General features: G+C 42.1%; 1 long non-coding RNA gene across 1 annotated transcript; it reads right to left on the bottom strand.

The window, feature by feature from the left end:
• Window positions 1-237: 237 nt before the first annotated feature.
• Window positions 238-14,302, bottom strand: LOC142465689 (uncharacterized). The gene is made up of 2 exons (XR_012787946.1): window positions 13,619-14,302; window positions 238-2,970 (listed from the first exon to the last, which is right to left on the bottom strand). It is a non-coding gene; the product is annotated as an uncharacterized LOC142465689 (long non-coding RNA).
• Between the last annotated feature and the right edge of the window lie 356 nt (window positions 14,303-14,658).

Below are 14,658 nucleotides of genomic sequence, written 5' to 3'. Positions count from 1 at the left end.
ACACTGTATCACGAGTGATGATTAAAAATGTATGACATCCATTGTGTTACCCTGGTAAAGTCATGTTTCCCAACATGAGAACCAAAGTAGTGTACTTAGTAGTTACAGGAACTCTGCACCAGGCTTAGAAGTTGAGGATTTGAATGACACTGTTTAGGGAACTGGTCACGCTCATCTGAAAAATAACGACTAGAAAGTTTGCAACTGATCCCAAGCAATGAGACATTGAAACAGACATGCCACAAAATATTTTATGTAAGTAATAAACAGATCATTTTATTTTACAACAGTTAACGTTTCACAACAGTTAAAGATGGCAGCGGTAAAATAAATACAGTGAAGTATAAAACATTTAACAAAATGCGAAACATACCCAGGAAATGTCTTACTTGGAAATAAATCTCTAGCAATGCATTTGCAGAAGGAATCACCTGAGCCATGAGTAACACCTGATTCTGTAGCATAAAGATACAACTACCTAGGAAGAAATTCAAATAACCATACAGGTTACAATTTTAAAATAAACGTTTTTTCTAAGACATGGACTTCGCGTTAGCACCAAAATGTTTACGTCAAAAAAATTAGATTAAAAAAAAAAAAATTACAACCTGTCACAATACACAGACTATTCGGATATAAGTGGTTGATGCAATAAGGCAGGGCGTGAAATATTAACACTAACGGGAGGTTTTTGGTGACTTAGTCCATTAACAAAATAGTTTATCTTGGATTTTTCTACTTTAGGTCAGAAAAAAACCTTGATAGTAACGGCTTAAAAATGCAGTTTGTAAAACATGGGAAGTCTATGGGAAAAGAATTCGGACAACTAAATTAAATGTATGAATAAAGGTAGTTATTAAAGCAGTAACTACAGTACAGCTCCTCAATGTAGGCTGTGTAAACATTACTTGTATGTGGGTATTCTCATCCCAAAAGCTTCCTTATAGGGTTAGAGGAATGGGGGAGCCTTTGCCCCGGCTGGGAGAACATGCTTACCAAAGGGCAGCCATACAGGTGCCTACAGGAGGTCTCTGCTGGGTATATCTTTGGCCTCACAAGAGGGCGGCTTACGTGCTTACCAAAGGGTCGTGATGGACACCTGGCCACCAGAGGGCGCTGAATCTTCCCAGGTGCCGATGTTATCCCCTATGAGAAGCTATCCACTGACTAAGAGCAGAAAAACAAAATGGCTGCATGGTTATCCGACTCCTGGGAAGATGGATTTCTCTTAATGGGATGGGGGATTGGGGATGAGGAGGGTGTATGGTATATATATATATATATATATATATATAATAAAAAAAATCAGAGGGGGAAATACAGCAAGATACCAATGCACCTGCAGGGACAGAGAATAAAAAGTTACATCAAATGTTATTAATTATTACAGGTGTGAGCCACGAGGCCGGCACAGGTTGTGAGATCACAGCGATGGTCACCTACCCACTAGTGTATGTGATATACCGCAGTTACCAGCACACTATAGAGCCAGGGGCCCCACACAGACCAGTTATTACACACTGTAGTATCTCCTCTGGAGAGGGTCCCAGGAACCCGCGGGCTGGTCTCATGGTCTCTCTCCTGCGCGTGGGAAGCCCCTTCCTGGCCAGTAACTTTGGGGGTCACAGAAAAGTCAGCGAGTCCTCACATTGGAAATGATCCTGAGGCCGGTTGGTTGGAGATCACTTTGGCAGGAAACTCGTTCACCGGCAGAAATGTGACATTTATCAGGCACTTTAACGCTCCTTACACACACCTCCTGCTGCGCCACTCTCCCATGTAACCCGCCTCCGGATTTAAAGCTTCTGGGGGATTTCCCTCATGTCATTATATTATCACCTACCTATAAGCTAACAAAACATCACTATCTGGGATTTCAAAGACAAATCTGGGCCAAAAAGGAGTTAAAATTATAAAACTATTGAACGTAATAAATATATATAATTCTACAGTTTAATATACCATAGGTTGGCAAGTCAATGTAGAAACATAATAATATTGCCACCAGTATGTTTAAAGCCAATAATATATATATATATCAAAACATTACATTAAACTCAGGCTTCTCCCAGAAATAAAATAACGAATTATATTAAAATGAATGAAGTAACCGTTATTCCATTACATCGGTCCTCATTTGCATATTAACGGCCTATTACCCATAAGACCTGGCGTCTCTGCGCCCACTACAAACATGGCCGCCAGTGGCTTCAGGCCACGCCCCATAGGAGGCAGACGGCGGCCATCTTTAACAATACACTCCTGTCGGGGACATCTCCAGCTTTATATTCAGATTGTAACACAAATTATTTTTGTCGGTGAAATTATTACTGGCCGGGCAGCGTTATACAGGCGAGGTGGCAGCTTTCCCAGTACTACACGCTTATAAAAAGGTGGGAGATGCGCTATTTGTTACAGGCCTTTCCCTGGGGAAATATTTTTTTAACGAAGCCCGCAGTTATATGCATCGAAAACTATTTGTAAAATAGGAACAATAAATGTAACTGAATACAGCTAGAGACTAAATAACAGACTAACGTAACTCCATACATATTTAAATACACGGGCGGGACTTAAGTAACATATATAAAAATATTTCTCCACATACACGAAACTAGGAGAAACTCAAAACGTGGATTAAAAATGAACGATCTGTAATCTCTTAGAATGAGCCAGATTGGGTTTGGCGGTGGCGCAGCTAAAACATAAATAGCTCAAAAAAGCTTTAAATGTGAGAACGGAGCGTGTAAAGTACCTGACAAAGCAGAATATACAAGAAATAACGCGTTACATCGAAGCTTTGTGACGACTGGGTCGGTTGGCGCCGCAGGGTCAGTCTGCGCAGATCTTCTTCTCGCTGTGTCGTCGCCGAACTATGCTGTGCTTTGTGGAGGCTGCGTATTTATAACCTCGGAGGGTGGTGACGTACGTAGGTGAATAACCCCATTACATCATGTGTTCCTCCGCAGCCTGTGGAAAAAAAAAAAAAAAGTAGTCTCTCTTGTTGTTTTGTACTTCTAAATACTTTTTATCTGATTAAATAGTTTGTTTATAAAGTGAAGTTACGTAATTATGGGGAAAAGGATTGTGTGTGTGTGTGTGTGGTTAGATATAGATATGTGTATTTATGCACAGTTTGTTTTATATATCTACACGTCTATTTATGCAGTTTGTTTTTTGTATGTGTGTATATATATATATACACACACGTGTATTTATGCACAGTTTGTTATATATATATAAGTGTATTTATGTAGTTATATTTAGATAAATGTATTTATGTACAGTTTGTTTTATATTTGTGCGTATTTATGCAGTTTGTTATATATAGATATACATGTATTTATGCAGGTTTTTTTATATATAGATATGTGTAGTTTGTCTTCTCCTTGTTTATTGGTATTGAACTGTTGGTCCTTATAAATACATCTCCTGGCCATAAACATCCTATGTATATAATACATGTCTAATCTCTGACACATTGAAGGTTTTGTGACAGACGCGGACATTTTGTTGCAATGACTCAGGAGACCAAAACAAAATGTCCGACAGTAAACAGGGCGTAGGGATATGGAGGACGGGGGCAAGGCGGCGAATAGGAATGTTTCTAACCGGGTTTGACTGGTTGAGTCCAGTTTATTTATTAGGGTGCGGTACTGCAGTGTGAATCATAGCCGCATACACAGAGAATGGGCAGTGACTGAGAATAGGAGGCGATAGGGGACAGTGACTGAGAATAGGAGGAGATAGGGGACAGTCACAGGTAGAAGGAACAGAAAAGAGATAACAGGGAACAGTAACAGAACACTGCCAGAATCACTCTACTCTTTCCTAGGGCCGAGTTCAGGGTGGCTGCTACGGACGTGAGGGTCCGTGCGTGCCCCCCCTTCCCCCCCTCCTGCAGCCCAGCGATCTGTGTTCAGGCTGCAGGAGTCGGGTCGCGGCGTTTGGGGGCGGGGCGAACGTGTAACGGAGCTGGTTCGCTGAACCAGTTAACGTGACGCGACTGCCGCCCCCAATATAATTTCTGGTTGTAGCTGCAAAAATGTAGCAGTGTCAACGCTGCACTTTTCAGTTTGAACACTCCCACCGAACAACCTGAAATAGCGACGGGCGCGCGCGCGTCGCGTAGCAGCCACCCTGAACACGGCCTAAGTCTGTCTCAGCGTCTCCCCTGCTGAAATCCCTCTCCTGGCTTCCTATCAAATCCCACATCTCACAATCAATTCTCCTCCTCTCTTTTAAAGCTTTACACTCTTCTGCCCCTCCTTACATCTCAGCCCTAATTTCTCGCTATCAGCGTTCTTCTCAAGGATGTCTTCTCTCTACCCCATTTCTATCCAAAGCCCCCTCCCGTGTTAAACCTTTCTGACTGACTGCCCCACACCTCTGGAATGCCTTCCCCTCAATACTCGACTAGCACCCTCTCTCCACCTTTAAGACCCATCTTAAAACACACTTGCTTAACGAAGCATATGAGTAGCTACGCGGCTAATACTATACACCTGATACATAAAGCTTGGCCCCTTGCAGACGCACTTACCAGAACGCTCTCCTACTGTCTCTGTACGTCCTGTCTACCTACCAATTAGATTGTAAGCTCTTAGGAGCTCTTCCTAAATGTACATTTTTAAGTCTTAAGCACTTATTCTCATGATGTGTTATTTGAATTATTTGTTATTTATATGATTGTCACGTGTATAACTATTATTAATTATTATTACATTAATAGCACTATATAAATAAAGACATGCATGCATACATACAATGTAACCTTATTAAGTCCCAGAACCCCTAACATTTCGCTGGCCCCTCTTACACAGAACGGGTGATATTTCAGGAGGGGGCTTGGGGGTGGAAATGTTCCTGAGGTTCATACAGATACTATTTTGGGGTTGTCACACCTCTCCCCACCACCCACACTTTGCTCCTAGGAGGGACTGACCCCTTAAACATGTCACAACAGCAAGTGACCTATTATAATGTATTAAATAGGACAACTGGTAACATCATGCTACCATCATCACTGCCTAGTTATACCCTCCTTAATATCCTGCCACTGTATAGAGAGTAAACACTCATATTTAATTATGTATCACAGTTTAAACACGCAAAAAATACACATATTTCAATCTTCTTGATCCGCACAATTGGATATCAAAACATCCTTAATAATACTTATTTTAGTCTTTGTACTGCTTATTTGTACAATTAAAGCCAGTAAGTAGAGTTATTATCTGGCTAACATGTAACAACCATAAGTAGCAGACTGTGTGTGTTAAGTATGCTGTCATAAGCGACTTTTACAGTTCGCAACAAAGTTCCACAAACCCTGGATAGGATACAGAGAGGCTCCCAGGTGTCCAGTGTTGAACCGGACTCTCCTGTATTTGGACACGCTGTCCAGTAAAACATTAGAGGTAATACTGGACATGTATGTGTCCGGTATTACCTCTCTGGACATAGTGACCTGATCGGCTTGGGGGGGCCATGGGATTTCCCCGAGCAGAGTGAGAGCAGGGCTGTTGCTAGGGGGCTGGGCAGCTTCCTCCATCCTGATTGGCTGCTTCTGGGTATTACGGCCGGCCAGGAGCCTGGGGGTTGGGCCAAAGAGAGGAGGAAACAGCATGGGGAGGTATGTGGGTGCTGTAGCGTTACTAAGTAACACCACAGCTGCTGTCACTGAATTATGACTATACAATGAAGCAACACGTAAGCTGCACAGGCTATTGCTGTCTTTATTGAACAAGATACAGCAATAATACCTTTACCTAAATCAAAAAAGGGTGTTATACAATTAAACTAAACACACGGCCTATCAGATGTTTTAGAATATATTTGAACTATTATTGTTATTTAGATTTTCTATCATATAGATTTGTTTCCTTGTTTTGGGGGGGGGGGGGAAGGGGGAGATTTTGCTCTTTTATTTGAATTAACCATTAAAAGATACGTTTTAATCGATGGCAGTTAATATGGGATTGATGCGTGATATCCAGTATCAGCGCTTAGTGAATCTCGGCCTATAATACATAACCCCATAATATATTTTTAATACTTTTTCTTGTGGGGGGATGGTTTTATATGGAGTACGTGTGATATCTGGTCGCAGTACACTTTAATTAAATATAATGATGATTTAAGGCAGTGTTTTCTTAAATAGCAATATTAACACTAATAATTAGCACTAACCCTTGATTTAGATCACACCTTCAGAACATACCAATGGTATTCTGAGTAGTATTGGTTTTATTTTTGAACACGATTATTTTAGATCTAGTGAAACATTTTAGTTACAGAGTTATACTGTACTCCTCAGACAGGGGGAGTTAACATTACAGAGCGAGGCAGATTAGGATAGCCAAGCAGTGGCGCTGTTGTTTTAGAAAACTCTGTGTTAAAATCTGGTAAAGCGCCATTTTGCAGATCTGAGATAACAAACAGAGCAGATCGTGTCCAACAGGATGTGGGAGGGGTGTGTCCTGTGTGCTTTTGTAATGAAATCCATTTAACAAAGGAGACTTGAACGAGTCTATGAATGTGCTTTCTAAGCAGGATTTAGATCAGCTGTTACTGCCTGTCTTTCCCAAATAAAATAAATCACGATTGTTATGAGAAATCCCAAAACAAGTTCAGTTGTGAGATGGCGCCCTACATTCAATATAAACAGGGTCGCCACCTTCGACTGACGGCCAACCTGGAGATTTTTTTTTTTAAATGACACTGTTTTGTCATGGCAACGGGACACTATGTAACGTCACGCGACGTCAAGTTACCATGACAACGTGGCATCGCATGACATCGTGACATCATGTAGCATCTCATTGTCATGGCAAAGGGTGTCACGTGATGCTGTTACATCATGTGATGTTTCCGTTGGCATGGCAACGCAGCGCAGCCATATTGCCAGTAGTTGCAGGGGGAGATGCCAAGAGACATTGCTGTTGCGGGCACTATTGCTGCGTTAATGGTATATGGAATTGTATATTAACTTACATCATTTCTATTATTTATAACTAACGCTGATGACAATTGTTGAAAACAGTCGTCGCTGATCAATATTAATGTATTACAATGATTTCTCAGTTTACTTTGCTTGAGTTAATTTGACAAAGACTCACAACTATGGAAAGACAAAATGGGTGTTGAGGCGACACCTAGGCCCATATTATTATATATGCCGTGAATTAAGAGCCAGTGGGAAGATGGCATCTCTCACTGTCATACTGAATGGAGGAGAGCGAGTAGCTGGAAGAAAGAAGAGGATGATTATACATGAGACTACATGTAAGGAGAATAACAATCTCACAAAACGTAAAGTTTGTGGAAAGCATCTTGTATCACTAGCGGTGGCGGCAGCAGCAGCAGCAGCAGCAATACATTGCCACAACGCAACAGACTTTCACTAGTACGAAGAAGGTTTGCATCACATGACTTGGAGGAGGGAGGGAAACGCGTACACAGAACTGATTAACCTCAGCTTGTATTGTGTACGGGCGGTAAAAAGAAAGTGAGGGGGAGCGGATTGCAGGGGACACTGAAAGGAAATAAGCGGGACGGTTGGTGATGGCTCCGCTGCGGGTGCTAGAGCTGTACAGCGGCATCTGGGGCATGCTCTGCGGGCTGACGGGTACCAGCAGCACGCGCTGACAGCGGTGCATGACCATGCTGCAGGCATGCGCTCAGAGTTCTGCGAGGCACGCGCTCATAGCTGTAGGAGCAGCACCGCTGCACCACAGCCATCCTCTGCCGCCCGGCCCCTGCTTCATTCACGCGCCGACGACAGAAAATGTACGCGCCACTGCCGCCCAGCCCGCCCACCCGTAGATTTCAGGGACCAACCCGTAGCCTGGAGAGGAGTATGCCAAACCCGAAGTCTCCGGGACAAACCCGGAGAGGTGGCAACCTCAGATATAAACCCAGGACTGTGTGATCCTGTCCCTGATACTCTGCAGTCAGGATGTCACCATATATTAGATATAAACCCAGGACTGTGTGATCCTGTCCCTGATACTTTGTAGTCAGGAGGTCACCTTACATTAGATAAAAACTCAGGACTGTCTGAGCCTGTCCCTGATAACGTAGACACCCATAATTTCATGTATTTATGATGTGTGTGTTGATACACCATTTGTATAATCCCTTAGCATTGTTCAGCTATGACACATGATAAATTACTGTGTTTACATCACGTGGAGTGTAACAGGTCAGGCCCCGCTGACGCATTGACAATCAACATTTTTCCTGTAGGCCTCGCTGTCTGTTGCTATAGGAACGAGGCTTCAAAGTCCTATGTAATATAATATGATTGATAAGATTGTGGCTTTTTCACAACTATTGTTTGATCGCTGTTTCAAAACAATTCATTTTGTCGATGTGTTTTATTTATTTGTAATACCCTATACTTAAAAACACAAATACCCTTACAGGCATAGGGGCTTGTTCTGTAAGCTTCGTTAGCGCTGTACCAAGCGATCTGCACGGTAAAGCGCTAACAGAATAAGCCTCTATGCCTTTTAGAGTATGGGGAGTGCATGGTGCAGACGTTCCCAATATAGCTCTGTGTACACATCATGAACCTCTTACCACATGAAATATATCAAGCCTATTCAGAGGCCAGGGATGTGTTAGGGCTCTAGAAGTGAGGGGACTGTCCTCTCAGTCACTGTCCTATCTGCTTCTTCTCACTTTGACTGTCCCTTTTCTCTGTCACTGTCCCCTCTCTCTGTGTTCCCTCTGCTTCTTCTCACGCTGACTGTCCCTTTTCTCTGTCACTCTCCCCTCTCTCTGTGTTCCCTCTGCTTCTTCTCACTTTGACTGTCCCTTTTCTCTGTCAATGTCCCCTCTCTCTGTGTTCCCTCTGCTTCTTCTCACGCTGACTGTCCCTTTTCTCTGTCACTGTCCCCTCTCTCTGTGTTCCCTCTGCTTCTTCTCACGCTGACTGTCCCTTTTCTCTGTCACTGTCCCCTCTCTCTGAGTTCCCTCTGTTTCTTCTCACGCTGACTGTCCCTTTTCTCTGTCACTGTCCCCTCTCTCTGTGTTCCCTCTGCTTCTTCTCACGCTGACTGTCCCTTTTCTCTGTCACTGTCCCCTCTCTCTGTGTTCCCTCTGCTTCTTCTCACGCTGACTGTCCCTTTTCTCTGTCACTGTCCCCTCTCTCTGTGTTCCCTCTGCTTCTTCTCACGCTGACTGTCCCTTTTCTCTGTCATTGTCCACTCTCTGTGTTCCCTCTGCTTCTTCTCACGCTGACTGTCCCTTTTCTCTGTCATTGTCCCCTCTCTCTGTGTTCCCTCTGCTTCTTCTCACGCTGACTGTCCCTTTTCTCTGTCACTCTCTGTCATTGTCCCCTCTGCTTCTTCTCACGCTGACTGTCCCTTTTCTCTGTCATTGTCCCCTCTCTCTGTGTTCCCTCTGCTTCTTCTCACGCTGACTGTCCCTTTTCTCTGTCACTCTCTGTCATTGTCCCCTCTGCTTCTTCTCACGCTGACTGTCCCTTTTCTCTGTCCCCTCTGCTCTTCTCACTGTCACTGCCAGTCTCTGATCCTTCCCTCTGTCACTGCCTCCGATCTGTGTTCCCTTCTCTCTGTCACTGCTGTTTCTGTCTCATATGCCCCCTCTCACTGTGACTGTCCCATATGTGTTACTATCTTTGTCCCTCTTCTACGCATTGCGAGTCTCCAACACGTAGTGGGTATAAAGTAGGTACCACTGTATTACCTCTACTCGTACGAGACGGAGGTACTTCCAAGCAATCCTTATGGAAGTCTCATAACGCCAGGGGTGCTCAAACTCTGCCCTCAAGGGCCACCAACAAGTCCGGTTTTAAGGATATCCTGGCTCCAGCACAGGTGGCTCAATCAGTGGCTCAGCCATTGAGCCACCTATGCTGAAGTCAGGATATCCTTAAAACCAGACCTGTTGGTGGCCCTTGAGGTCTGAGTTTGAACTTCACCGCCGTAACCTACACGGCTTACCCCACACACACAAAAACGTTCTGTGTAATAGGTACAGCTGGTCTTACAGGAGCCCAAAACATGCCAAGTGGGTACAGTTAGAGGGTATGCACAGTAATGGGGCCATTCTATATTCCCTGGAGTGGCCTGTTCTTCAATGGGAATTTCTGGACGGAAAAGGCCTGTACGTCCGCGGCTAGAATAAGACCCTAAGTATTTGCAAAGAGAAATCCTTTCTAGGACCAAAGTGTACTAATGACCATGACATAACCAAATCCGATGCCAAGTATTTTTAAAGCATGTTTTAAGTTAGTTTGTAAACTTGGTGAGTTGAGACTTGGGAGGGGTTTGATTTCTTCTGGCTGCTCCCTTTTATCTGTTCAGCCAGAGTTTACACAGTTCTCCCTTCCACCCTCTTATCTTTAATGGCTCTCTAATAAGGTTACAGAGGGCTAAGGGTAAAATATACACTTATACACTTGACTGGCAAAAATAACCCCATTCAGAGGCCATTAAGTAATTAATTTCCAGATAAACAATTAAAAAGACCACTTGTGAGCACATTCACATGTTTCAAACAGGTCAACAACCGTGCTTTTCCCCATAATTTCTCAGTATACAATGATTCCACTGCTGCCAGTGGCTCTGGGTAATGACATGCAAATTAGCTCTCAAAGGGTAAACAAAAGAAGACCAATCTTTGCTTTTAATATGATTAGATTACTTTTGAGGGCCCAATTACTAAATTAATAATAATAAAATAAAACACACATCCACAAAATGAATTGTTTTATTTATTTATTTATTTATAAAAAATGTTTTACCAGGAAGTAATACATTGAGAGTTACCTCTCGTTTTCAAGTATGTCCTGGGCATAGAGTTATAAAAATACATGGTTACAGTAAAAGAACAGGGTTATACAGTCACTTCACAGAGATTTCATGGACAGATAAAGTAGGAAAATTGGGTGCAGGGGATAAAGGGCTTGTGAGTTTCAGATAGAAATAGAGCAGCTTTAACATCAACTAACATCGGCGAAGGGCAGCAAAAGGCTCACGCCCTTCGGCTGCACCAAAGGCTGTGCGCCTTTGGGGCAACGCAGATGTACGCTGGAGTGAACAAAAAGATCTTTTCTTTGTGTCCCCATGGCTCATGAACATTCCAGTGGGTGGGGTTGCCGATTCAAAGAACAAGCACGTGTTAACCCTTAGCACGCTGGTCCTGTGCAGAGGGGAGCAGTTCTTGTTTTGATACAGCGATCAAAAAATAGCAGTAACTTGTTGTGAAAAAGCCACAATCTTATTCATATTATTTTACAGTAAATAAAATTACCACTAGTGGTGCATTTGCATGTCTCAGGTAGGTCTGCAACCCTGTCTTTCCCTAATATCACTTAGAAAACAGTGCTTTCCTCTCTACCCCTCAAGGGTTCCGCGGCCACCAGGGGGGAGAGCTGGGGCATCTCTCCCAGCGGTCCCAGGCCCAGCGGTGGCACCCCACGCAGCAGTGACCCGGCGGGTCCTGAGCTCAGCAGCAGCCGCCCGGTCACTGCTATCCTTCCTCTCCCTGCTCCTGTCGGCGTCCGAAGTCGCGTTCAACTTCCGGCTGACAGGAAGAGGGAACTTCGGATCGGCCCAACACCTCAGGCCCCAAGGGAAGAGCGTACGCGCTCTCTGCAGTTTTCACTGTAGGGATTTGTGCCGCGGGCCGGCAGCGCCATTAAATAAAAAAATCATGTGTGTAATAGAGAGCGGGCGAGAGGGAGCGTAAGGGAAGAGTGTGAGAGGGGGAGAGAGTGTAAAGGGGAGAGTGTGAGAGGGGGGGGAAGAGAAACAGGGGGGAGAGACACGAGAGACGGGTGGGTGAAACGAGAGAGGGTTAGAGATCCTCAGAATTTTACAATTTAATGCTGGGTTAAAAAAAAACCCTGATATCGGCCATTGAAGCCTTGTTGCTATAGCAACAGTGAGGCCTCCAGAAAAAATTCTTGATTGCCTATGCGTCAGCGGGGCCTGACGTGTTACACTCCACGTGATGTAAACACAGTCATTTATCATGTGTCATGTCTGAACAATGCTAAGGGATTATACAAATGGTGTCTCAACACACACATCATAAATACATGAAATTATGGGTGTCTACGTTATCAGGGACATTGGAATAGAACTTAAACAGACATTTGACATGATCAGGATGCACTGTGATGTTCCAGGAGGGACATGAAAACGTGTATAATTCCCCTGAAATTCTAATTAAATAATGTCGCTTTAATCCTTAAACAACGACACACGTAATTCTTAATATGTAGGCTGGGGAGAGTCATTAAAAATAGCTCGGTGTTTTTAGCATCATGATGATGCAGGAACATTTGAACCGCACCTTTTCATAATGCAATAAGACTTTGCAAAAATAGAGATCCGTCTTCACAGCACTTTGATGGAAAGCCAATTTTATAGGGAATCGTAAAAGGGCAAACCATGAAATGTTTAACTACAAGATATGAAATATTTGTATATAGCAGGTCCTTATAGTGATGGGGTTAATGAATGACGTATGTAGACTGTAAGCTCTTCGGGACAGAACCTCTCTTTGCTTTATGTGTCACTTGCTGCTCTTATCCCAACTGTTAGTACTTTTTCATGTATTGTAAGTTTGGAAAGTGTTGAGTATACTGTTGTCGCTATATACAAAAATATGCACTGGTATATATATATATATATATATATATATATATATATATATATATATATATATATATATATATATATACAGTGGTCGACAAATCACCCAAAAATCTACTCGCCGAACAAAAAAATCTACTCGCCACCTAGTACCACACGTGTGCTGCTTGGGCCAATAGGAGCTCGCCACGATGTTAAATCCACTCGCCCGGGGCGTGCAAATGTATAGGTTTGTCGAACACTGTATATATATATATATATATATATATATATATATATATATATATATATATATATATATATATATATATAATATCTGCATGCTAGTCATCTGTATACAGTGTCTGTGTACTTTGTGTGTATCAGTGTGCCTGTGTCTGGATGTTAATATGTGTGTATCAGTGTGTCTCTGTACTGTGTGTATCAGTGTGCCTGTTTGTTAATATGTGTATATGTGTGCCTGTATGTGTATCAGTGTGTCTGTAATCTGCATGTGTATCAATGTCTCTATGTATCAATGTGTTAGTGAATTTGTGCAGTGGGGTAAAAGATATCAGATACTAGTTGTCAACAGCTATAAATGGCAGAAAACAGCATTATAACCTGCATATAGCAATCATTTCCCGTCTCACTGCGCATATATCCACACTGACGGATTTGGCTCAGTTTAGATCTGCAATGCACAACTCTGCTGGAAAGTTCCAGAGAATCCAAACACATGATACATTTTACACCAGACTGTTAGTAAAACTGCAGCCCTGCCAGATACGAGATAAGCATTTTATTAACTGTTTAACTGTTTATTAACTGTTTAATATATATATATATATATATATATATATATATATATATATATATATATATATATATATATATATATATATATATATATATATATATATATATATATATATATATATATATATATATATATATATCTATATATATATATATATATCAATGAAAAAATAGTTTGCACTCACGGTTTCTCAAATGTAGGCAGATGCTCGTCCCATATAGAAACATGTACAGGGCAACCAGGGAAATCCAGGTAACAAAGAGACAGTAATAAGTGTATTAACAAGACGGGGCAGCCAACGTTTCGGTCCCACTGTGTGTGTGTGTGTGTGTGTGTGTGTGTGTGTGTGTATTAATCCCCATACAACTGATAATTAATCTACCCTATTTTATTAATCATATCGACCTATATACAAATACCAAATACCACTGTATTATGTACAAATGTTGTTGAGGTTAATTTTGCAAATAATTGTTTATATCAGTTATACTGCTTAGAACTGTGCTTTATTTCATGAAGTCATGTGGTTGGTATTGATAAACCTCAGGGGTACATGGAACTATTTCTACAGTTCATTCTGAAGAGAATGGGATATTAGGCATTATTTCGGTTAACAGCAGTTAAGTCATTTGTATGGGTAATATTGCAAATAACGATTTGGTATGAGAAAATATAAGAGTTTGGGGTGTGATCTTTATATTCATTTATTTGGAAAATAAACAACCTCCCCACACGCCTGAAATCCTATAAACTCACTATATTGAGTGATCTATTGCTCGTGCGCACGGTACAATAGAAGGTGTGTGTGGTAGAGCAGCACAGTGCATGCGCACTGTATCAATGCACCAGTGGAATTCTCTACTGCGCCACAAGGCCTGCTATACTGGTTGGAGTCAGACTGTGTGCTGTCTAGTGTCACTATGCGTATCCCTGCGCCCGGGAGCTGGATCTATGTTTACCAACCCTAGCTGTGTTATTGTCTATTGAAATGGCTGCAAACTGCTGGAAAATACATGTGTTTCTGTCATATACAGCGCATTGTATTATGGGAAGGGTAACTGAAACAGAAGGACACGTGAAGAGTAACATATATAACTGTGTTTTGAAAGTATTACAATATTGCAGCTTATTTATGAAATATTTCCCATAAAGGAATGAAGTCAGAAACATAATGTCAAGATATATATATATATATATATATATATATATATATATATATATATA

This window comes from Ascaphus truei, chromosome 14 (genome assembly GCF_040206685.1).
Source record: "Ascaphus truei isolate aAscTru1 chromosome 14, aAscTru1.hap1, whole genome shotgun sequence".
Taxonomy (NCBI): domain Eukaryota; kingdom Metazoa; phylum Chordata; class Amphibia; order Anura; family Ascaphidae; genus Ascaphus; species Ascaphus truei.
This window is presented reverse-complemented; position numbering and strand designations above follow the sequence as displayed.